At 38.6% G+C, this 26,559-nt stretch overlaps 1 protein-coding gene and 1 long non-coding RNA gene across 4 annotated transcripts in view; one reads left to right on the forward strand and one right to left on the reverse strand.

Moving 5' to 3' along the window:
- PLXDC2 (plexin domain containing 2) overlaps window positions 1–26,559 on the forward strand; it is a 423,407-nt gene that overhangs the window by 44,448 nt on the left and 352,400 nt on the right. The window lies entirely within an intron of this gene.
- On the reverse strand, window positions 1,508–25,940 carry LOC129625404 (uncharacterized). The gene is made up of 3 exons (XR_008701425.1): window positions 25,534–25,940; window positions 5,146–5,309; window positions 1,508–1,612 (listed from the first exon to the last, which is right to left on the reverse strand). It is a non-coding gene; the product is annotated as an uncharacterized LOC129625404 (long non-coding RNA).

Below are 26,559 nucleotides of genomic sequence, written 5' to 3' on the forward strand. Positions count from 1 at the left end.
TTATTTGTATGCTGTTTTGTATGGATAACTCCAAGAATGGAATTATTGTCTTCATGTTTCTCTTCAAAGAATGAATGAGTTAATGATTCAGTACCTTTAGGGAGCAAGAACTATTAATATATCCCTTGGTTTAATTCAGTATAATTTTTTACTTGTTGTCATGTCTCTTTGCAAAGGATTGCTGTTTCAGTATTTTTGAGAAAACAGAGTCCAAATTTCTATAGGTTTTATATTAAAAACAAATAAACATTTTTTATTGGTTTGAGATAATTGGCCATATATTAGCTGAGAGAAAGCAAAAAAAAAATTTTTTTTTGGTCTGTTTGTTTTTTTTTTTAATGGAAGGTATAAACCAAACATACTTTTCAAAATGTTATTTAAATACTAGAGGAAAAGAATATCGGTCCTGCTAGAAATGTGATTTAAATATGGTAATTCATGAAAATATGTGTTGGGGCTCTGACCAATTCATACTAATTATTCACACACAAAGAACACATTGTTTTCTTGAGAGAGGGACCAAGTGAATGAATTGAAACAAAATGCCACTTGTGATAAATCCAGGAAGATTTTTTAATTTGAATATGAGAAAGCATGCTTTCCTGTTGATTAATCATATTATGTTTTAGGCTAAAATAGGCACCTAACACCATTTTAGGTAAAATCTGAAAATAGAACTTGCAAAGCCTTTTTAGTATCCTTACTTTGATTGGATTTTGTCTACTGATTTAAATTTATTTCCTTTAAGAGCATTTGAAGAAAATATCCCCACATATATTTTGGTTGGTATCATTTGCTGTAAAGTTGTATTATTTATGGATATTTTATACATTTGATTGGATATATTTTTTTTAATTTTATAGTAATGATAAATTTTGTCATATGACTTTATGTTTAACATCCTCTTGACTAGTAATGTGGCTGTGCTCAGAATTAGATTTCCTCACATGCTTTGCCTTATAGTTTAACAGGAAATTATATTACAACTAGATTTGGTAGCATTTTCCTCAAAAATCAGTTACAATTTTGCTTTAACATTCTTATATATACCAAATGCTATTTTTTCTTAAGCTTCGTATTCTTCCTGAAACTAAAGTATAAATGATTTGAAAATTAAAAAATAGAATAATTTAAAGGAGTACATTTTATTAAAATAATGTGCCTTTTTGCTAATTCTGAAGATTATAGTGAAAGTGCTGATGAGATGTTAATGTTTTGGAAAAGGGGAAAATGGACACTGGATGAGAATTAACTAATCAAATTATACTTGCAATGAGTATTCACTGGCAATCGTTATATGCATTGTGCTAGACAATGAAGATGCAATGATGCACAGTATACAAATCCTTCAAAGAGAGTGTAACAAAATAGATTGGATAAATATGTAAATATATTCTCAGGAAAGTAGGAAAAGAACTCAGGAAGGAATTCACATTGGGCTTTAGTCACATATGAGAGACATCGCAGTTCAGTTGCTGAGTTGTGTCCAACTCTTTCCAACCCCATGGACTGCAGCACACCAGGCTTCTCTGTCCATCACCAACTCCCAGAGCTTGCTCAAACTCATGTTCATCGAGTCGTTGATGCCATCCAACCATCTTATCCTCTCATCCTGCAGGAGGAGAAGGGGATGAGAGATATCTAGTGTAGATTTAAAGAGTGAGTCAAGAGGGACTTCCTGGAAGAGGTGACAGCACTCCTAAGTTCAAAAGGGTAAGTGAGAGCTGGGGAAGCCTGGACAAGAGGTTTTCCTGGAGGTGGAGGTCAGTTTAATCTTCAAAAGGGTAAGTGAGAGCTGGGGAAGCCTGGACAAGAGGTTTTCCTGGAGGTGGAGGTCAGTTTAATCTTCAAAAGGGTAAGTGAGAGCTGGGGAAGCCTGGACAAGAGGTTTTCCTGGAGGTGGAGGTCAGTTTAATCAATGCCCTAATCAGTGCCCTGTGGAGACAGAGAAGATGACGCTTGGGAAAAAGATCATGGTTCAGTGTGGCTGGCGGAGACAGTGGAAGAGGGAGCAGAGGTAAGACTCGTTTCGCTTTAGGTGTTTTACCAGCAAAGGAGTAGTTTTTAGATCATCTCTCAATGTTGTATTCCACATAGATGCTATGTCGATTGAAAAAAAAAAGGGGGGGGAGGGAAGTAGATCTAGTTACAGACGGCCATGAAGGTTGGAACAGCTCTGGAAACCTCAGGGGCACTTTACCTGTGTTCAAAGTTAAATCTGCACGATGGAAAGATTCCCTTTCTGGATACTCTGTGCTGTAGGGAACTTGTCTAGTGAGTACTCAGTCGCTAAGTCGTGTCTGATTCTTCTCAACGCCATGGACTATAACTCTCCAGGCTCCTCTGTCTATGGGATTTTCCAGGCAAGGATACTGGAGTGGGTTGCCATATGGCTTTCTACAAGATCTTCCCCACCCATGGGTCAAACCCACATCTTCTCTGTCTCCTGCATTGGCAGGCAGATATGAATCCTGGAAAGCCCAACTTGTCTACCCTCTGGGTTAAATTCTTTTGCTTTTTTTCTGTGCATAAGAATTAAGAAGGTTGGTGGAAAAACTTAGCACTTTTTTTATTCTTATGAAATGTATTTTCCCAGAGAATTGAGCTGTGCTTCTCTTTGCGAATTTAGGAAAAAAAGAAAAAAGCTTTTGTATGCTCTGAAGGTCCTGTCTTCTCATTACTAGAATGAATGGATCAAAAGGTACCCTGTTTGGCTTTGTGTTTTTAAGGTTTTCTTACATCATTATCATTTACTTTGCTGCTTCTCCACATTTTATCATTCCAAAATACAATAGGGAGAGGAAAAAAAAAAAAACCCTCTAAAATACCTCCAAGTTCCTGAATATTCCCATGGAAGTTCAAGTTGAAGATTTTTACTTTCTGTTTCAGCCTTGTTCATCTCAGGAAACTCTATACAGAACTGAAGTCTTTGTTTGTTTTTTTCTTTTTTTAATGGAACATTTAGAACAAACTCCTGTGACAGTAATAAGACTAAGGCAGGTTTTCACAATTGTTTAACACGTCTTTTTCAGGCACCTCTGGGAAATGCATAGCTTTAACTTGCAGCTATAGGCACAGGATGAACACCTACACATGGATGCCCTCACACCCTCCTCCCTCCCTTTCCTGGCAGACATACAGATTCTGTTACTGCCCCACTGGTTATTGTTATTTCAGCCATACCAGAAATGTTTGTGCTCTCCTGTCAGCTCCGGGAGTCACACCTTCATCCTTGTTTATACTTTATTGCCACTGAAAAAAAGGATTATTGGAATGCACTTATGGTGAAAATCATGTTGCTGAGCTTTGTAGTTTTCTTGGCTCTTAGGTGATTAACACAAGAGGAAATGAGGTGAAATTTCCGGGATAAACTGAGTAGAAAGATAATCATATGCAGTCTCTCGTTTTAGTATTCTGAAATGTGAGAATAACAACCAGGGTGGAGGTAATTCCATTGAAGAAAATCCAGTGAAGAAGAATATACTTAGTGTCTATAAATCTACCTTTGAAAATCCGAAAGGAGTGACCCTATGAAATTTGATTGCTGTCAATATTCATAAACAGAATTCTCATGAAATCTATAAACATCAATATTAAAAACGAATAGAGGATCTCAGCTAGGTTTAAACTTATTATCTGTAAGTATGCTGCATTTAGAAATTAAAGCTGTTATTTACAGTTTTAGAATCTGTTCAAATATAATGATGTTTTTATACACAGATTGGCCTCCCTGGTGTCTCAGCAGTAAAAGAATTTAACAAGTGGTGCTGGGATAACAAGTTAACCACTTGTAAAAGAATGAAACTAGAACACTTTCTAACACCATACACAAAAATAAACTCAAAATGGATTAAAGATCTAAACCTAAGATCAGAAACTATAAAACTCCTAGAGGAAAAATAGGCAAAACACTCTCTGAGATAAATCACATTAGGATCCTCTATGACCCACCTCCCAGAGTAATGGAAATAAAAGCAAAAATAAACAAATGGGACCTAATTAACCTTAAAAGCTTTTGCACAATGAAGGAAACTATAAGCAAGGTGAAAAAACAGCCTTCAGAATGGGAGAAAATAATAGCAAACAAAGCACCTGACAAAGAATTAATCTCAGAAATATACAAGCAGCTCCTTGCAGCTCAATTCCGGAAAAATAAACAACCCAATCAAAAATGGGCCAAAGAACTAAATAGACATTTCTCCAAAGAAGACATACAGATGGCTAACAAACACATGAAAAGATGCTCAACATCACTCATTATCAGAGAAATGCAAATCAAAACCACAATGGTCAGAATGGTCACAATGGTCAGAATGGCTACTATCAAAAAGTCTACAAGCAATAAATGCTGGAGAGGGTGTGGAGAAAAGGGAACCCTCTTACACTGTTGGTGGGAATGCAAACTAGTACAGCCACTATGGAGAACAGTGTGGAGATTCCTTAAAAAACTGGAAATAGAACTGCCATATGACCCAGCAATCCCACTGCTGGGCGTACACACCAAGGAAACCAGAATTGAAAGAGACACGTGTACCCCCAATGTTCATTGCAGCACTGTTTACAATAGCCAGGACATGGAAGCAACCTAGATGTCCATCAGCAGATGAATGGATAAGAAAGCTGTGGTACATATACACAATGGAATATTACTCAGCCATTAAAAAGAATGCCTTTGAATCAGTTCTAATGAGGTGGATGAAACTGGAGCCTATTAAACAGAGTGAAGTAAGTCAGAAAGAAAAACACCGATACAGTATACTAAGGCATGTATATGGAATTTAGAAAGATGGTAACGATGACCCTACATGCGAGACAGCAAAAAGAGACACAGGTGTATAGAACAGTCTTTTGGACTCTGTGGGAGAAGGCGAGGGTGGGATGATTTGAGAGAATGGCATTGAAACATGTATATTATCATATGTGAAACAGATTGCCTGTCCAGGTTTGTTGCATGAGACAGGGTGCTCAGGGCTGGTGCACTGGGATGACCCTGAGGGATGGGCTGGGAAGGGATGTGGTAGGGGGGTTCAGGATGGGGAACACATGTACACCCATGGCTTATTCATATCAATGTATAGCAAAAACCACTGCAATATTGTAAAGTAATTAGCCTCCAATTAAAAAAAAAAAAAAAAAAGAATCCACCTTTTAATGCAGGAGACATGGTTTCGATCCCTGGGTCAGGAAGATTCCTCTGGAAAAGTAAATGGCAACCCACTCCAGTATTCTTGCCTGGGAAGTCCCATAGACAGAGGAGACTGGCAGGCTTCAGTTCACGGAGGTACAAAGAGTCAGACACGACTTAGAGCCTAAACAACAAAGATATAGATTAGAAAATCTTATTCAAGTTGTCTTCAAGTGCATACAAATAAAGGAGATGCATGGTACTGAGGATTTCCTCAGGTTTTCCAAACTATTGACATACTCTTAAAAATAAAAACCAGTGTTGTACTTTGAGGATAAATGAAAACCAGTGTACAACACTGGTTGTACAGGATCTGAATTCAATGCCGTCTATTTTCTGACTATAAAGTGAAAGTCGCTCAGTCGTGTCTGACTCTTTGCGACCCCATGGCCTATACAGTCCATGGAACTTTCCAGGCCAGAATACTGGAGTGGGTAGCCGTTCCCTTCTCCAGGGGATCTTCCCAACCCAGGGATTGAACCTGTGTCTCCAGCATTGCAGGTGGATTCTTTACCAGCTGAGCCACAAAAATTTGCTTAAAAAGTAAGTTCAAAGCTACACTATTAAAAGGACATATGCAACCATAATTGTTTTAATTTTATTTAGTTAAATAATTGCCCAAATAACAGGAAAAAAAATATCTGTTGATTTTTGAAAAAAGCATCCCTTTTGCTTACTGAATCACCTTTGTTATCCTAAAAATAATTTTTGTAGTGTTTTTATCAGCCCACTTTTTCTTTTTTAACCTTCAGACTATACTTCAAATATTATTTCAGTGCATAGTGATTGTATAGGAACCACCAGGATGAAACATATTTATGATTAATTCAAAAGTTTTCATGAGAAACTGCAAATCTTATGTTAAAACATGTAAGATATTTTTGCTTCTGATTTTTTTCTATCACCACCTGATTATATCCTTTGGTGATTTTTAATTATATAAATATTAGCACCTTCTAGCCTATCCTATAGATTATTACAAATAGATTAGAATAAATCCATACAGGTGTCTTGAGTCAGAGACCTTCAGGCCTAAGATTTTGCTATGCCCCTTTCTACTCTTATTAATTATGAACAAGATAATTTAATTTCTCTAACCTTTTTTTGTCTAAACATTCTTCTTATTTGTATAAAATATTATTATATTACAGAATTCTTGAGTAGATTAAAATGAGAGTAAACAATATAGTTAGTTATTACTATGTTACTTTTTAATGTTTACTCTTAAGTTGAAGTGTGTAATTAATTTTATTACTTTTATTGTAGAGTAGTGTTTGATTGTTTATCTACAATAAACATTATTATTATTAAACATTAAACATTTTTACTTTACTTAGTGTAATAGCAATGCATTATATTTCTGAACATCCTGATTATGCTAGAAACATGTCTGTGTTCTTGTGAAGAAAACTCATGAAAATATATTTTAAAATTCATAGTGCAGGAATATGCAGAAAAGCTGCTGCTGCTAAGTAGCAGTAGCAGCAGTAGTCATCAAAACATTTAATAAGCCCCAGTGAGAATGCCATTGGGTGTTGTTTTATAAAAGCACTCCTAGTGGTTTTGGGCATCTCTTGAAACACTGAGAGATCAAAGGTAAATGAAATGCACATGATTTTAAAGTAAAGGTGATTTCTGGTGAGACCTTACCACCAGAGGAATGCTGAAAGAAAAGCCAGGAGGCTCGTTAAGACAGAGTAAGGATTGCTTAAGATGTTTTTGCACAAATGTAGCCAAGCAAACAATTTTTGGGGGGTCATAAGGCAATGGCACCCCACTCCAGTACTCTTGCCTGGAAAATCTCATGGACCGAGGAGCCTGGTGGGCTGCAGTCCATGGGGTCGCTAAGAGTTGGACATGACTGAGCGACTTCACTTTCACTTTTCACTTTCATGCATTGGAGAAAGAAATGGCAACCCACTCCAGTGTTCTTGCCTGGAGAATCCCAGGGACGGGGGAGCCTGGTGGGCTGCCGTCTATGGGGTCGCACAGAGTGGGACACAACTGAAGTGACTTAGCAGCAAAATTCCAAATGCCGATTATAAAATTATTTAAATTAATGAGATGCTATGGAATATGAGCACAATTAAGAAATGACAGGAAGGAGAAGAAATGCACTTCCTAAGGAAAAGGTTGAAACTACTAAGGCATTTCAGTAAATTGAAAGTGGAAAATGTGATGTCTGTTATTTATCTCTAAATATGGCTATTGGTAAAGAACCTGCCTGCCAATGCAGGAGCCATACAAGACATGGGTTTAATCCCTGGGTCGAAAAGATCCCCTGGAGGAGGGCATGACAACCCACTCCAGCCTGGAGAATCTCATGGACAGAGGAGCCTGGCGGGCTACAGCCTTCAGGGTCACAAAGAGCTGGACAGGACAGAAGCCACTTAGCAAGCACACAGAGTTGAAGGTGATAAATTAACTGAAGTATTGTATGTAAGATGGTTAGGTCATTTCGTGGTGTGAATGAGTACTCAGTAAAGATGAGCAGTGTTACTGCTACTCCTACTCCTATGTGCTTCTACTTCTGTTATTACTGTGATGTTTGATTGCTCAGCTAAGGAGGGAAAGTGTGTCTTATTTTATTGACTGCTCACTGTGCACTAGATTGTGTGTTTTTTATGCATTAGCTCATGTAATACACACAGCAATCCTGTGAGGTCGGGTCCATCATTGTCTCCTTTGTACATAGATAGAACAAACTGAGACTTAGTCTGAATTGCCCAAGATGAGAGCTAGGATTTGAACCCAGGCAGACTGGCTATTAACCACCATTGGGATCTGACTTCATGCTTTCTCGTAGAGAGGGATTTCAAATGAGAGAGACAACAGGTCTGTTTTATTCACTCCTAAATCGACAGTGCTTAGATGCCTGCCTGGTACATATTAAGCATAATAAATATTAATTAACAAATAATTTAATAGATATTTGTTGAAGGAGTGAAAAGTACCTTTTCAGGGATAATTAGGCTGAAATGCTCATTTAGAATAATGGGTGAGTTATTTTTCTTTAGGAGGAATTGGTGATTTTCTGAAGAAAATCAGGAATTTCTGAGACCATTAGCCATAAAAGTGAAGGATGACATCTGTGAAGGCAACTGACTTGAAGTAGAGGAAAAAATCGCAGGCTAGTTCAATCCTATAATGCTGAGTTCCTGAATGTCAGGAAAATACTGAGATTAGGTTTGGGGAGATCACAAAATGTCACTAACTGGACAGTGGTGACAGCCCTGTTGGAGAATGCAACAGGCCAGAGAAACATCGAAACCTGGCAGGAATGACAATCAGGACAGGGGATGAATCTGTGGCTTCTTGAGAATCCGCCCAGCAGAGATGGTGTCCATCTCTAGTTCTTTTATCCTAAGAACACCCTGTACTTATTTCTGTGTTTTTGTACTTTTGCCCTTAAATGCCTAGTAAAATTCTCTGAAAAAATTTCGACATTGGCTTAGCTCAACTCAGTAGAGAAGCGTCTCAGCCACACCTAGACAAATGTGGTTTGGAGCCTTGGAATGTTCCAGAGGGAGAGGGCGGCAGCTGTTGAGTTGGGCAACAGGGTGGAGTGAGGGGCTGCAGGGCGGAGAGTTAGGACCAAGGTGGGGATAGTTGAGGTTGGGTAAATGCCCATGACCTTCTTCCAGGGTGTTCTCCACCATGAGGCCCTGTGGTCACGGGACATAGATTTTTCTCTGAGCTAAGTCAACCCAAATGTAGAGAACTGCATTTTGTTGCACCCTGAGAAATGCTTTTAAAGTTTCTCTGGATCTGCTTGAAGGTCACCAGGATGCGAGGAGGAGTCTGGGACTGTTTTGTTAACTCCCCTTTTCCACTTGTCTGATCTTTATGCTGATTCAAATGATTGCACAAACTCCTCACAGAACATTTTGGCTGTTTACACAAAGAATTGTTTTGACAGAAAACCTCCTAATACTGCAAAAGGGTCTTTGCTGGTTCAGAACAAGGGTGTTCATGCAGTGTTTTTATCACGTGTGCCAAAGTGCACCACAGTTCAGGGCTGATGCTTGCCCTCGGAGTTCCCAGGGTTCTTTGCTGCAGAAATTAGGATGGGGGAGGGGTGCCCAGAGGAGTGCTGGGAACAGGACAACTTTGCTCTGTGGAAAGTTGCCGGGTCTATGCTTATTATATTACACACCTAGCAGAGCTGTTTGCTTGTTCGTTTTCTCTTTTGTAGAAGATCTGTGTAAAACTTAGCGGTAATAAGGATCTAACATGGCTTTCTACTAGGGGAGAATCACTTTAATCCAGTGTTTTTCAGTACTTACAGTGATTCTGGAATTGATCCAAAAGGTTTATTTAAAAAAAAAATCATAATGTAAGCAATGTATAAAATTTGTTCTTTCATTAAACATTACTTCTTTGGTATTACAAAGATCTATTTCCACTACAAAATGGGATAAGGTGGGTGTGGGGTGCCCTGTGGTACTTTGTAGTGCCTTAAATGATTCATGGGGTCGCAAAGAGTCGGACACGACTGAACGATTGAACTGACTGACTAACTGAGGTAGCAGGCTGGTGTTCAGAAATCTCAATCATCAGCCTTCTGGTTCCATCTGGGGGTCCAGTGTTTATTCTTAGCCTGAAGTTACTATTGTTTTTCCAGTGGTCATGTATGGATGTGAGAGTTGGACTATAAAGAAAGCTAAGCACCAAAGAATTGATGCTTTTGAACTGTGGTGTTGGTGAAGACTCTTGAGAGTCCCTTGGACTGCAGGGAGATCCAACCAGTCCATCCTAAAGGTGATCAGTCCTGGGTGTTCACTGGAAAGACTGATGTTGAAGCTGAAACTCCAATACTTTGGCCACCTGATGCAAAGAGCTGACTCCTTTGAAAAGACCCTGATGCTGGGAAAGATTGAGGGCAGGAGGAGAAGGGGATGACAGAGGATGAGATGGCTGGATGGCATCACTGACTCGATGGACATGGGTTTGAGTAGACTCTGGCAGTTGGTAATGGACAGAGAGGCCTGGTGTGCTGTGGTTCATGGAGTCACAAAGAATTGGACATGATTGAGTAACTGAACTGAAATGATCTGGAGTCAGGAAAGGTTTGAGAGTCAATCCTTGGAACAAATTTGCAGTTCTTATGAGGCTATATGATAAAAGATCCGTGAGAGTTGTTTGTTTTTTTAATCATGGAAACAGGTATCCATATTCTTCAAATTTCAGACCTACCTGTGGGTAGCCAAGGAAAAGCAGATGGTATTACATGTAACTACAACTTTTCTTACTGAAGATAAACTTACCCCAATAAATAGCTGGTTTGCACAGTTAAACACATTTATGATTGCAGGTGTCTATCTTTGCTTACAGCAGCCAGTGAAATCAGTGAAAAGAATGTTCTTACCAATGGTTTGAAGAACGAGTGGCATTTTCTGGGACAGTTGCTGGAATAACTGCAATATAAATAAAGATTTTCTCTAACGTGTGTGTGTGTGTGCACGTGCATGAGTGAGAGGGCACACAAGCTAATTGCTGTTCCATTTGTTCCAGAATGCTCAGCTAAATACATATGGGATTTAGAGTTCTTGCTGTGAATTTGTGTCTTACAGTGGATATGGAAATAAGAGTTAATGTAATTAGTTCAACTTTTCTAAGAAATCAACAGCAAAACTTTTGTTTCCTTGAACTGTAAGATTTCCTTCAAGATAAAATTTGACTTCATCTGAGAATCAGAGAGATTTTATAATCTCTCATTCAGTCATATAATATATGGGGCATTTTAATTGAGAGCAAAGCTCAGCATGTTGATTTTCTTGATATAGGCACGAGCACTCAATGCAGATTTACTCCTGAAATTTTTGGTAACCATTTGCCTTTTGACAACACCAAAAAAATCTTAACATTTGTTTGGAGCTTTTTGTTCCAATATACTCCACAAAGTTAGATGGTAATCAGTGGTCGAGATTATGAGTCCAAAACCTGGTCCATAATTGATCCTTCCCCATTTCTTATTTTCAAGTCTTATTTGCACTATGGTTCTGGGAGAGTGCAAAAGAAACCAGAAAGGGGGAAAAAATAGGTTATGTGGGAGGGATTTAGGATTACAGCGTAAGCGATCTTTTCCTTTTGTGGTAAAATGAGTTTTGCTAACTTCAGAGGATTATTTTGAAACCAATAAGAAAAACTTGTGTATCAAGATTGAAAAATCTTTGTAGAAACTAGATTATATTCTCCTGCTTGACTGTGGTGAAATGTATACAAAACTGTAACGTCTGGTTTCTCAACCAACGAAGTGCTGTTGGTCCAGTTTCCTCATAATAGGAAAAGATTTTTAAAATTTAAAAAACAGATTTTCTTTTAAGATGAAACAAAACATCAGTAAATGTGAATAGCTGTGACAGAATCACTCCTGAGCATGTCTAGTTATAGCAGCCACAATATATCAGGGTTTTGTTTTTTTTTTTTTCACTTAATTTCACAGTTTCTCAGATTCCTGATTATGACATTAATCTCTTGGCAGATGGAAGCATTTTTGCCTCTTAACTGTTTGCTGTTGTCAGGTTAAATATTATCTTTTGGCTAGGTTACAGTTGTGAAAGTTGGATTTTTCATCAGTGATGTTACACTGCAGGTTCTTAAGAAATCTCATACAAAACATATTTCATCTTTGGTTAATTAAATTAACATTAGCTATAGGTTGCCTAATTGAAACCTAGAAAACAGATGATTTAATTTATATTGCAAATTCAGGGATGTGCAAATGACCTCAAAAGTTCTCTATAAAGAACTATATAAAAGTTCTTTATAGCCCACTGAATACAAAAAGATTGAATTCTGTGGAGAGAAAATGAGAATAGCAATATTCTGGTTAAAACTCTTCAATTTTTAGATGACCAAAATATGGCAGGGGGCTTCCCTGGTGGCTCAGATGGTAGACAATATGTCTGCATTGTGGGAGACCGGGGTTCGATCCTGGGGTCTGGAAGATCCTCTGGAGAAAGGAATGGCAACCCACTCCAGTATTCTTGCCTGGAGAATTCCACAGACAGAGGAGCCTGGCAAGCTATAATCCATGGGGTTGTAAAGAGTTGGACACAACTGTATGCACACACACAAAATAAGGCAGAGAAAGAGGGAGATAAATGATTTTTCCAATCCATGCAGATAAGTAGCATCAGAACTGGGGCTACATCAAGCTTTCCTGGATTATCATTATTTCTATTACATTGTATTCAAATGCAACCCTCTAGTTTGCTCTTTGCCCACAAAATTCATTCTCCATTTCTTCCAGGGTTATATAGTGTTTAATTGGGCACATGCCACCTGGAGAGCAATGATTTTTTTTTTTCTCACCTACCTATTCATCCAGGTGTGACCATGTGATTAGGTTTTTGCCAATCATAGAAATGATGTTTGCAGTGCCTGCATCATTGCCTAGAAATACTGCTTCCCCTCCAAGGGGGTTAGAATGGAGGGCTGATAACCCAGCTTCAATGAGGAATTCAAGGACAATGCATAGCAGAGAATAAAGTAGAAGGGAGCTGGGTCACTAGAAAACTTCATGGAGCAAAACCACTCACTCCCCCTTAATTTCTGTCTCCTTCTATTATAGTGGTTAAAATACATTCTATAAAACATTGATATATTTTCCTTCCTCTTCCTTGGTCTTCAGCAGGGGTTAACATCAGTGGAAGAATATGTGCTACTTAACCTAATGCCAAATACCTTGGGATGGGAGGAACTTAAAGCAGCCTCGGGTAACATTGCTGTAGCAGCAACCTTGCTTTTTTGGGAAGATGCATTGGAGAATATAGGTATGGATAAGCGAAGATACCTAGAATTGGGTTGAGCAAGAAAGACGATACTGGATGCTTGGGGCTGGTGCACTGGGAAGACCCAGAGGGATGGAATGGGGAGGGAGGAGGGAGGAGGGTTCAGGATGGGGAACACATGTATACCTGTGGCGGATTCATTTTGATATTTGGCAAAACTAATACAGTTATGTAAAGTCTAAAAATAAAATAAAATTAAAAAAAAATAAATAAAAATAAAACTGGTAAATAAAAAAAAAAGAAAGAATTTGGCAAAGGAATAAAAGTGTCAGAAATACCACTTAGTAAATTAGAAATTTTGTATTTCCTACAAAATATCAATTATAAGATATGTTTAAATATAAATACTTGGAAAATATCACATGACCATCACTTACACTTTTCATCAGACTTGACGTTTTATTATTCATGGTCTTATATAAAAACTGAAGACTGGAATTATATTATTTTCCCACTTTAAAAATGTTTATGAATTTTGATTTACATCTTAAGTTAAAGAATTTTTAAAAATACACATCTAGAATGTTATCTTTATAAATGCTCTTTCCCACTTCTTAAATTTTTAAAAAATGTATATAGTTTTTGAAAAAGGAATAAACATTTAAAAAACTTTGCAAATTGCACACTGCATAAATAAATGCTGGGTTGAGTCAAGTTTAAGTAGAATAATTTTGGGGGGGAATGATGGAATTCCCGAAGAAAAATCTTTGGATAACTACAGTGCTCAATTCTAGGCAAACATCTATAATATATAACATGCTCATTGGCATTTGGATAATTTAATCCATCAATGAGCTAGCCTGACCCGCAATATTTAATTGAAGCTGGCACCCCACTCCAGTACTCTTGCCTGGAAAATCCCATGGATGGAGGAGCCTAGTGGGCCGCAGTCCATGGGGTCACTAAGAGTCGGACCAGACTCAGCGACTTCACTTTCACTTTTCACTTTCCTGCATTGGAGAAGGCAATGGCAACCCACTCCAGTGTTCTTGCCTGGAGAATCCCAGGGACGGGGGAGCCTCATGGGCTGCCATCTATGGGGTTGCACAGAGTCGGACATGACTGAAGCGACTTAGCAGCAGCAGCAGCAGCAAAGTGGTTGAAAGTCTTTCTGATTTATTAATATTCAGTGTATAGTTTTCACAGCTCAATTTGTTTTTATTGCTCAAGCAAATGTTTCTGAGGTTTTTTTTTCTGCTAATATTTTTCAGTTTCAAATCACCCTGTCCTCTTTGACATACTAGCAAGCACTATCAAATGAACTCTGGCTTTTTCTGGGTATCATGCTATTTTGAAATCGCTCTCAATAGGTATTTTAATTTTCTTTCAGAATTGACGGCAAACTTAAGTCACAGCATGGGGAAGCTAGAACATAAGGATTCTCTCCAACATATGTAGAGAATGATTCCTTTGTATCATATTGTCTTCTAAACTTCCTTAGTTTTCGTTGATGCCACTGTCTTTGGTATACTGACCAGTCTTTAGGCAGGCGAGAATTCTACCACTGAACCACCCATGCACCCTGACCAGTCTTTAAAGTCAGCGAGCTGTTCTTATCTCTGCCAATAGTATCAGCCAGAGAATCATTGCATAATCTGGAGATCCAAATTTCTTAGGCACTTGTAAAGAAAAATACTTCATTTAGAGGAATAAAGCAATACAAGGACAACTAATTAGAACTCTGAGAATTGCAACTTTGCAGAACACCATTAAGAGGAAAATGCAAAGTATAGGCCTGATTACACTACAAATTTTTAGGCTCTCATTAGCATTAATGACCTATAAAATATTGCATGGGTAGCATAGTGCTGGGCTTATGAAATGCATTCAGCTGAGGTTTGCTGTTTAAAATGCAAGTTCTTATTTATCTAGAACATCTAGATGGCATGTTTCATGAATTCAGGCAGTCTATGAGTTTTGTATCTCTATGTATGAATATATATATATATATATCAAATTATTCTATTTTTAAATTTGAAATGCCCATTATAGACTAGGACACTTTACCAGGTGCTTGTATTTTAACAAATATAAATGTTTAGTGATTTATATACAAAACCTGTTTGGGTATAACTTTCTTGAAATTTTTTTTTTCCATTCAGCTGTTTTAGTATTGCATGGGGTAAGACTATGGGCTTCCCTGGTAGCTCAGGGGGTAAGGAATATGCCTGCAGTGTGGGAGACCCTGGTTCAATTTCTGGGTTGGGAAGATCTTCTGGAGAAGGGATAGGTTACCCACTCCAGTATTCTTGGGCTTTCCTGGTGGCTCAGTCAGTAAAGAATCTGCCTGCAATGTGGGAGACCTGGGTTCAATCCCTGGGTTGGGAAGATCCTCTAGAGGAGGGCATGGCAACCCACTCCACTATTCTTGCCTGGAGAAACCCCATGGACAGAGGAGCCTGGCAGGCTGTAGTCCATGAGGTGGCAAAGAGTTGGACACAACTGAGCGAATAAGTCTGTTAGGTCCTGAAAAAACTGTGGCTGCAATGAAAGTAGTTTTGATACCATGTTATTTATAAGCACCAAAGGACACTCACTCAATTGTGAGCAAACATTGTCTTTTGCCTTAAAGAGACTATAACCAAATTGTGCATTTATTGAATTAATTATGACTTTCTACCTTCCAAAAGATATTTAGGGCAGAGCAGTCAGACTGATCTGTGGATGCAGGTGAGGGAGAGGATGAAGGACAGAACAAATAGAACTGGACACAGAGCAAGTGAGCAAACAGTTTAGAAGCTGAAGTGTACTCTAGAAATTCAGAGATTGAAGCCAGCATATCTTGTCAAAGAAATTTCAGCATCTGCGTGGTTGAGTTGCCAAGTGAAGGATCACCCTAGAAGGATATCTGTCGCCGAGACAAAGATGGCACATGGAACCAGGAGAAGTGTAAAAAAAGGTTGGGGGGCGGGGGGTGACTAATGCTGTTAAGTGCAGTAAGCAGGCAGTGCCTATTTTGTAGAAAGGGAGAGCATTATCAGAGGTATACTTCTGGGAAATCATAAGTCATATTTGACAAATAAGAATTAGTTCAGAATTGTGGACTATCATGTAGACATAGGGGTAAGTTGAGGGACTCAGGAGATGAACCACTCCATGACCATATTGTAGAAGGCCTTGCATTTCCAGCTGAGGAGGTTATACTTACTTCAGTAGGAAGTTGAGAATCCACTGAACACATCATATTGCAAACATGCTGTGAAAGTGTGTTTAGAAGGATTACTTTAGCTGTGTTCTCTAAGATGGGTTTAAATATGAAGGAAGTGATGGTGAGACACCAGTTTGGAACCTTCTGTGGGTAATAGAGGTGACATGTAGACAGTGCAAGACTGTGGCTGACCTACTTGTGATTTTCTTGCTGGTAAGTTGATTTAGGAAACTTGACCATAATGAATGTTTAGAAACCCTTGATCTAGGAAATGTTTTCTTTCCTTCTGTTGTGCAATTGAAAAATAAAAATCTTCCTATGGGGGGTTTTGAAAGAAATTCTCAGTTGGTATGACTTATGTGACACTATTCTGGAATAGTAGAAGCATTTGGGCTTCTCTAGTGGCTCAGATGGTAGAGACTCTGCCTGCAATGCAGGAGACCCAGGTTCATTCCCTGGGTTGGGAAGATCCCCTGGAGAGGGGAATTGCAACCCACTGCAGTATTCTTGTCTGGAGAATCCTATGTACAGAGAAGACTAGGGGGCTACAGTCCGTGGGGTTGCAAAGAGTCGGGCATGACTGAGCGACTTACACATGCATGCACGCACATGGTAGAAGCATTCTGCTTAAGAAATTACAATACAAGGTAACACTTTTGACCATCCTTAAGGATAAAATAGGCATGGTTTCAAAACATTAACAACACAATGTGATAATCAGTATTTTAAAGCTTGGGTGCCACTTTTTTGAAGTATGCTAATGAATTATTTTTTGGTGTTCTAAGGTATCTATTGGGCTTCCCTTGTGGCTCAGCTGGTAAAGAATCTGCCCACAATGCAGGAGACCTGGGTTCAATCCCTGGGTTCGGAAGATGCCCTGGAGAAGGGAAAGGCTACGCACTCCAGTATTCTGGCCTGGAGAATTTCATGGACTGTATAGTCCATGGGGTCGCAAAGAGTCAGACATGACTGAGCGACTTTCACTTTTACTTTCTTTGTATCTATTACAGGACAGGCCAACTTGAATAATGATTTTTAAAAATTCTTTCCTATTTGAAATCAGTGAGAAAAGTACTGTTAATTACATTTACTCTTAAAAACACATTATTGGAACTTCCCTGGTGGTCAAGTGGTTAAGACTTCACCTTCCAATGCAAGGGTCGTGGTTTCCATCCCTGGTCAGGAAGCTAAGAGCCCAAAAAACCCACAACATTAAAAAACAAACAAACACATTATGAATATTAGTAATGTCATACGTAGTGTGTTGGGCAGACGGGATATTTTTGAATTCTCTATGAAATAAAGCCATGAAGTGATGGGACCGGTCCCATCACTTCATGGCAAATAGATGGGAAAACAGTGGAAACAGTGAGAGACTTTATTTTTAGGGGCTCCAGAATCACTGCAGATGGTGACTGCAGCCATGAAATTAAAAGATGCTTGCTCCTTGGAAGAAAAGCTATGACCAACCTAGATAGCATATTAAAAAGGAGAGACATTACTTTGCCAGCAAAGGTCTGTCTAGTCAAAGCTATGGTTTTTCCAGTAGTCATGTATGGATGTGAGAGTTGGACTATAAAGAAAGTTGAGTGCCAAAGAATTGATGCTTTTGAACTGTGGTGTCAGAGAAGACTCTCGAGAGTCCCTTGAACTGCAAGGAGATCAAGTTAGTCCATCCTAAAGGAAATCAGTCCTGAATATTCATTGGAAGGACTGATGCTGAAGCTTAAACTCTAATACTTTGGCCACCTGATGCAAAGAACTGACTCCTTGGAAAAGACCCTGATGCTGGGCAAGATTGAAGGCAGGAGGAGAAGGGGACGACAGAGGATGAGATGGTTGGATGGCATCACCAACTCAATGGACATGAGTTTCAGCAAGCTCCAGGAGTTGGTAAAGGACAGGGAAGCCTGGCGTGCTGCAGTCCATGGGGTTGCAAAGAGTTGGACACAACTGAGTGACTGAACTGAACTGATGAAATAAAGCATCCAAAGCTTTTCATAAATTGTCTATCTTTTGACTTTTGCTTGAACTCATTCTCTGTCTAGACCTTATGCCCCAGTCAACTTACATTATATTTGTACTTTAATGCTTCTCCCTTATTTCAAACTGTTGTTACCCCTGGAACGTTCTTTGTCATCTCAGTTTCTGTTTCTTTTAGGATTGTTCCTGTGTACGAGACAGCAAAAGAGACACTGATGTATAGAACAGTCTTATGGACTCTGTGAGAGAGGGAGAGGGTGGGAAGATTTGGGAGAATGGCATTGAAACATGTAAAATATCATGTATGAAACGAGTTGCCAGTCCAGGTTCGATGCACTATACTGGATGCTTGGGGCTGGTGCACTGGGACGACCCAGAGGGATGGAATGGGGAGGGAGGAGGGAGAAGGGTTCAGGATGGGGAACACATGTATACCTGTGGTGGATTCATTTTGATATTTGGCAAAACTAATACAATTATGTAAAGTTTAAAAATAAAATTAAAAAAAATACAATAGCTAGATAATTTTTAAAATAGCCTCATGTATTTATAGTTCTTAGGAGTTTTCAAAACATTTTCCTATCATTATCTCAAAAATTTAATTTTTATAATTAAAATTTTTTAGACTTTAATTTTTATAATAATCTTATAAGATTTTGAATATTATGTTTACAGAAGAAGAATTTAAAGTGAAGTTGTGCTCAAATGAGCTTTGAAACTTCTTAAGTCTTATAAAGAGTTGTTTCTCCAACCCCTCCAGCCCGCAACTGGTGTCTTAGATACCTCCCACTTCTCTTGCCTCTGAACTTCGTGTATAAGATGTACATTTCCTTCAAGAATGGAGACTTTTTATTTTTTCCCCCAATGTGCCCTTTACAATGAGCCTTTTTAACCCCTACAGCTGAGGCTAATTACAAAACTAGTTTGACTGAAGTAGTAACTATGAAGTAACTTTGTAATTTTGTGAAATAGCTTTTATATTTGCTGATTGACTATATGGTGGCAGAGTTTCTAACAGAGTTTTTCTACTTTTCCACAACTTGTTTTAACATTCCATATACAAAGTTTTACAAAGCTGCTGTCAGTTGCTTGAAAAGGCAGATGTGACAGCAAAAACTTAAAGATCTATCATATTATTGATAAGTGGAAAAAGGTTAAAGAACTTTAGTGATCAATGAAAGGGCTAAATGGAATGATAAATTTCTCAATTATTAAAATGGCGATTAAATGTAGATAACCACTATTGTTATGTTGTGGAGGGCATTGTAGTTAGTAGTTTTAAATTTGATATATCTTATTATTATACAGAGCCCATATTTAAATATTTACCCTCTACAAATTATCAGTGTTGTCTTTCTGATGGGACTGAAAGAATACCTAGCTTAGCTTAACTTAATGTTCCAATTATTTCTTCATACAATTATCTTGTGCTGCTGCTGCTGCTGCTAAGTCGCTTCAGTAATGTCCGACTCTGTGTGACCCCATAGACGGCAGCCCACCAGGCTTCCCTGTCCCTGAGATTCTCCAGGCAAGAATACTGGAGTGGGTTGCCGTTTCCTTTCCCAATGCATGAAAGTGAAACAAGTCAAAGTGAAGTCGCTCAGTCATGTCTGACTCTTTGCAACCCCATGGTAGACAAATATTTTGGTAAGCTTTTGACTGCTGATTCCAGCTCAAGTTCATGTATAAAATTCAACATGTTTCAATTAAAGTTGCTCTTGAATAATTTCTAAGTGAATAGTTAAGTGATCAGTGGACTTTTGATGTATTCCTCATTATGGAACTCTGGCTAGTACTGAAGCAATTTGAATGTTTATAATAAAATTCAGGGTAACACAAATTCAGATTTGCTTGCTTTTCATCACAAGATCTTAAAAATTTCATTTTATTTTTGCTACAACTTTACATATTAGACATCAATTCATTATTCTGCAGTAGGAATATTCACCTGAATATAGCAATAAGGACTAAGGGATCCGAGAATTTATATCATTTAATCAAAGAGAATAAGAAGTCCAGAAGGTCAATATCTAGACCTTTTGTTTAGGCTAATAATGGAAGGATGGAGGAAGAGCTTAGTCAAGCTTTGGAAAAATCAGATAGTCAGCCAGCAGATCCAAGACTAAAACCCAGTTCTGTCTGACTCCAAAGTCAGGCAGCAGAACAACAGGCAGCTGTTGTCCTGCTTCCATAAAAGATGTCATGAAGCCGTGTGGTAGAGGTAAGTCAATGAACTGGACATAATAGTGTGAAAGGCTTATGAAACCAAATATCAAATTCTGCACTGTATTCAAAGAAACTACTGTGATCAAATAGATGAGTTGTGGATAAATAAACATATGTCAAAAGCATTTGCTTAATGTAAATTCAATATTAGTCAACACTCTGACAAAGCCAGCCAAGACCCCTTGACGAGTGTTAAAAGAAGCACAAAATTAAGAACAAATAAGATGAGAGTCCTATTTTATATTGTTTGCTTGGACTTGAGTCATGGTTTCTTTGTTCATCTTACACTTCAAGTTAACTAAAATTTATTTAGAAAATAAAAGCAGTAGAAGTTAAAAATGCTTGGCTTATAAGGAATGATTAAAAAACATGGAAGGTGTTTGTTTAGTCACTGTTAGAAAGCCTAGTTGGTCATGATAGATGTCCTCAAAATTTGACCTTCTTCTTTTCAATATATTGATGTATTTTGTTAAGATTTAAAATCCACAGCATGAAACTCAAAACTCAAAAGTATCATGTTCTACATGTTGTTACTTCTCTATAAGTCACTGTATGTCCTACATGAGTGTATAATGGTTTATCTCAAAAGGCTGGTCTTTTACTATGAGGAGGAAGAAACGAATGCTGAGAATTCACTTTTGTCACTTTTTATTCCACTCTGGAATATTGCAATAGTGCTCCCTAAGATCAATATTTTGATCTCTCTTTTCCTATGATTTTTTTTCTTCTAAAAAAAATTTTTTTTCCTAGACTTGAAAACAATCATAGGAATCAAGAGAAGATAGTGAAAATCAAAACTCAGTTCAATTCTCTGGCCTCAAATTCTATATACAGCTCCATCATCCAGCTTCTCCCTCTTCAAACATGTCAGTGTCACAGAAGCTCATCTGCATTTAGATCAGTGATGCTCAAATGTTTGATTTTATCTCAGGATCCCTTGAAGCTTTAAAAATTTCCAGTAACTTGTCTATTGTGAGTTATATCTCTGTATTTACTATACTAGAAATGAAAAGTGAATGAAAATATTTACCTAATAGTTCATTTACAAATAGGAAACCCATTTTAGGTTTAGATAAATGCCATTTTATGAAAAAAATAATACGTTCCTGAAGACAAAACAGTAAGAAGAGTGGTAATATATTTTGCATGTTTGTACATTTCTCCAATTCAGCTTAATGGAAGATGGCTATATTCATCCATATGCTTCAGCATCCAGTCTCTTATGTTATGTTACATATCAGTCCAGGTGGAACAGTGGTTAAGAATCTGCCTGCCCCTGCTGGAGATGCAGGAGACGTGGGTTCAATTCCTGGGTCAGGAAGATCCCTGGAGTAAATGACAGCCTACTCTAGTATTCTTGTTTGGAAAATCCCATGGACAGAGTAGCCTGGCGGAGTACAGTCCATGGGGTTGCAAAGAGTTGGACGCAACTGAGCATGCACACAACCCCTAGAAAATTCCACCATAGACTCATGATACAATGAGAGTGAAATGGACAAGTACATTTGACCCTTGCACAACACAGATTTGAAGAGCACAGGTCCACTTATGTGTGGATTTTTAAAAATAAATATACTGGAGATTTTTGGCAATTTGAAAAAACTGACATATTAACCATGCAGCCTGGAAATGTTGAAAAACATTAAGAAAAAGGTATGTCATACATATAAGATACAAAATATGTGTTAATCAATTATGTTTTTGGTAAGGCTTCCAGTCAACAGTAGGCTGTTCCTAGTTAAATTTTTGAAGATTCAAGAGTCATGTGAGAATTTTCAGCTGAGTGGGTGTCAGTGCCCCTAACCTTCGTATTGTTCAAGTATCAACTGAAATGTCTCAGTGATATTATGAAAATAGTTTTGACCTCTGGCCCCTTGAAAAGGTCTCAGGAACACCTATGGGTCCCCAGAACACACTACTTTGAAGAGAACTGGATAGTCTGTTTATTTTTTAATCTTCTAATTATGTCTCTCTGGTGGTTACAGATAATGTGTTCATTGTACTCTGGATCATTGGCATTCAGTGATACTCTTCTCATCAGAGAAACTAGTGATTAAAACTTGGGCTTTATCTAAGCAAGAGTTTGGCTCAAGAGTGAAGAGGCTAAATATAAAAAGTGTATGTGCGGGCGTATGCGTGCTTACAGGTGCATACTTTACATTTTAAATATGAATGTGTTCCTTGTTGATCAGTAGAGAATGAAGTAATATGGGTCACTCCAAAAAATAGCAATGGTATCAAAGACAGTATTTGCCCCTGTCTTGAATATAAAGGTGTTAAGACTTATTCAGGTTATTTGACACAAAAGTAAAAATAAAATAGATTTTTTTTTTTTTTTGCTTGAAATAGGATGGACAGTTTTTTACAATTACATAGACAACATCAGCAGGATGTAAGTCATTTAAAGATGACATTAGTCCTGAGCCAGCTAAAATAGGGAAGGAAACAAGATTTTGAGTTATCTACACAGCCCACATTCTATCATCTATAACTATTTAATTTCACTTTGAGATGCAGTTCTGGGGAGAAGAATACACATCATTCTATTTCTACCAGTGCAACATGCTTTGGTGTCCATCTGTGGGGAAATATTAATGGATTTGCCATAATTAAAGCATTCACTATTGGAAGAGCTTTCCTTTCATATTTTCATTTTATTTGAGATTTTAAAAATAAACTAGCAACTGAGTTGTCAGCTTTGCCAAGAGAATGATAAGCAAGTATCATTTAATAAAGATTTATCTGAAGGTGATATGAATTTTGCTCCCTGAGAATTATGGGAGTATTAAAATTACTGGGAAATCATTCACCTGTGTATGGAATTGGGCATAAATGATATATTTTATTTTTAGGCCAAGTCCTTTTTAAAAAAATTATTTTGGTTATTGATCTCCAGCAGGCTGTTGGGCAGCCTTCAAAATTATAATTAAAAAAAAATGCTCAGGAGTGGATTCCCTACAGCAGGGTGCAATGGACTGGGGTGAATTAGACATATTATTAGATTGGTTTCTAAGAGACAGGGTAGTAGCCTGAGGAGACTAGAAGAGGAGCAGGCCGGGTGACAATATTATAACCAGAGCAAGGCAGCAGGCCACAGGCAAACGGTCCCCATCAGGGAGGTTCACTATGGATACAGATGACACGTCACAGCATACAGATGGCACAGAGACACAGCCCATTCCTGCACAGAGGGAGATGGCCAAGCAACGGGCATCTGAGAAACGGGTCTGACAGCAGGCGTTTGGGATGGGGCTGGCCATACCTGGGATGGAGGGGTAGTAGCAGTGTTAGTCTCTCAGTCGTGTCCGACTCTTTGTGATCCCATGGACTGTGGCCCGCCAGGCTCCTCTGTCCATGGGATGCTCCAGGCAAGAATCTGGAGTGAATTGCCATTCCCTTCTCCAAAGGATCTTCCCGACCCAGGGATTGAACCCAGGTCTCCTGCATTACAGGCAGATTCTTTACCTGAGCTACAGGAAAGATCCAGGGTGGAGGGGGAGGGGGAGTAAAATCAACAAAAAGCTCAGTTATTAAAAGTGCCATTAAAGAGAGACACCTGCTGCAAATCAGGCACAATTCTCTGTCAGCAGAGCATGTAGAGCAAGAGCGGCGGTTTTGATGGTGCCAACAGGCATTCTTTGGAGGCCATCTCCAAATGAATTTCAGCTCTATGTGTGTTGATTAAATAGTTTGGACTAATTCGATACAAAATTTCTTTTTTGAGTTTAGCCCGTGGTTTGATTTTACATTCTCCAGGATTTAGTTGAAAAAAAAAAATACCATTTTCCTCTGGGAAACATTTTTATGATAATACAATAGAGGCCAATTTTTGTTGTTTTTGGAAGAGGGTTCAGTTCAGTGCTAGTGTTCATTTTTCTTTTATGTTAGGATTTATTTATAAAATGCTTAAGAGCCCTTTGAAATCTTTTGGAAGTGGTACACTCCCTCTTTTTTTGGTACACTCTTTAAAATTATATGGTGACAAACTGTTGATTCTTTTCTTTGTCAGTTACTTTTATTTCTCCTAATACCCATGACACTCCTGTTATTAATTGTGCATTTAGGGTCATGCATTAACTCATTCAAGCCACTTGGGCTCCTCCCGATATATGGGTGTTCGATTCATTAAATGATGCATTAATTGTTTTCAAATCACTAGGGCCTCTCTTAATAACTTGCTGGAGCCTGCAATTAAATAGTGTCCCAGTGCCCCCAAAATGTATCCTCATTTAATGACTCAGTCACTCTTGAAAAGGGAATTTGTTAAGTGACCACAATTATGCTAGAGTTGGGAAGTAAACTGAGTTACTTTTCTGAGTTCCTCTCTTATCTTTTGTCTATCTGTGGCCTTCCCAATAGCTTGCTGAGGTATCAACTGCAAATATATATTAATATTGTAAAAGCTTGTAGTTTTGCAATTTCAAAATCTAACACTTTCCTCAACCTTAATTTTAGGCATCCACAGACCAGAAAATCAATGACCAAGACAGGTCTTACACCTTGCAGTCTGAGATGGGCTCCATTACAGTGCCAGCAGGTAGCCCATATAATGGAAAGTGTTACGTATAGGCACTGGACTAAATCTCTATTTCAGTTTTTTCACTGAATTCTCCCAAACTATGGGCTATAGGTTTTTATATTCACCTAGATTTCACAGATGAAGTAACTGAAGCTTAGAGTAGTCCCAGGCAAATGGTAGGGTTGGAATCCTAGCCGAGTCAGTAGCCCTTCCATCTCCACAGTTCAGCGGCCTCTCATTCATTTACTCCTCTTACAATCACTGATGCTCTCTCTGTGACAAATTTGACAGCTTACTGCGAGTGAAGGATGGTAGCTCTGAGCTTCATCTAATTCCTTTAAACTTTATAGTCATGATGGAGAATGGTTTTCTTAAACCAAGAGTTGCAGAGTCCCAATCTTTAAACTCAGGTTACGCATAAGCATATAGCATGTTTACCTAACACAGTTTAATGCTCTTGCTGCTGCTACACATGGATGTACATGCATGTATGTGTAGCTCATATGAGTGTATCTCCCTTTTATGCTGATCGTCTCTAACATATATATGCCCTGTGTGTAGAAGTCTAAAAAACATGTCACCTCTGGAAATATTCTGCTCTGGGCCATTGGATTTGGATTCCCCCAACCCACCCCCAGCCTTCCCCCCACCCCCACCACCGGCTCCCCGACTTAACTCCTTTCTTTCCGAATCTTCGACTCTCCTGCTGGTCCTGCAGCAGCTGTGTCTTCAACCATCGCCCTTGGTCCTTTCTAACTATTCTGCCGCGCATTTTCCTGCTTGTGCTGTTCCCTCCACAAGTTCACTGGTTTCTCTCTCAAATGCCTCTCTTGTCTCCCAGCCACCAGAAAATAGAATTACACAGCTAAAGCACTGAGGAGATAACCCAATACGCCCTGTTCTCTTTTCTTAAAAATATTGGGTAGTTGGTATTTCTCTTCCCTTTGTGGTAATACGAAAGTACAACATTATGGTGCTTTGCGTGTCACTTATTCTGGATAAAAGTCTGTTGTTTGTCGGCTTTCAGTGTTTCTGACTTAAAGAATACTCGCACCTGGTTCTCCACTGGCTTCTTCCTGCGCTTCCCCGCCCCCATCTCCCGCTTTCTCTTTTGTCCCGTTTCTCTTCCCCAGTCTCCTGTAATTACCTTTCACATCTGTTAAATTGCCTTACAGGCTTTTGACCGGCATAGCCACAGACTCTAAGGTGGGAAATCCTATTTTCTGAGCTCTGCTCCCTTCTCCTCCAGGGCCTGCTGTGGGCTTTGTCAAATGAAAGCCAGAGGGTCCCCACCTCTGCCTCCTGCTTAAACGCTCCTTGCCTCTTCCCTACACAGAAATTAGGCCTAATTTTAGACCCACTGCCTTTGGGAGGTTGGTTACCTCTGGGGTGATTTTAAAGCTAGGTGTGATTAAGGAAATCTCTCTTTTACTTCTACACTAATTCCATTTACCCATTATAACTTATTTTTGAAGTAAACTCAAGTCCAGTGACCCAAAGAATTGGTTTTACCTTCCAAGTCTGAACAGAGAAAACGCCAAGTGATATTACATGAGAAATTGCTCCTTTGATTTAAAAATAAAAATTGGATTTTTCATTTTCATAGGATAAGAGACCCTTACTGAAACAAAAGGTAGCATAGCTTCATTCTCATGTTAGATTGTTCTCTTTTGACCAGTTTTCTTGTTTATGGCGAAAAAAA

This window comes from Bubalus kerabau, chromosome 13 (assembly GCF_029407905.1).
Source record: "Bubalus kerabau isolate K-KA32 ecotype Philippines breed swamp buffalo chromosome 13, PCC_UOA_SB_1v2, whole genome shotgun sequence".
Taxonomy (NCBI): Eukaryota; Metazoa; Chordata; class Mammalia; order Artiodactyla; family Bovidae; genus Bubalus; species Bubalus kerabau.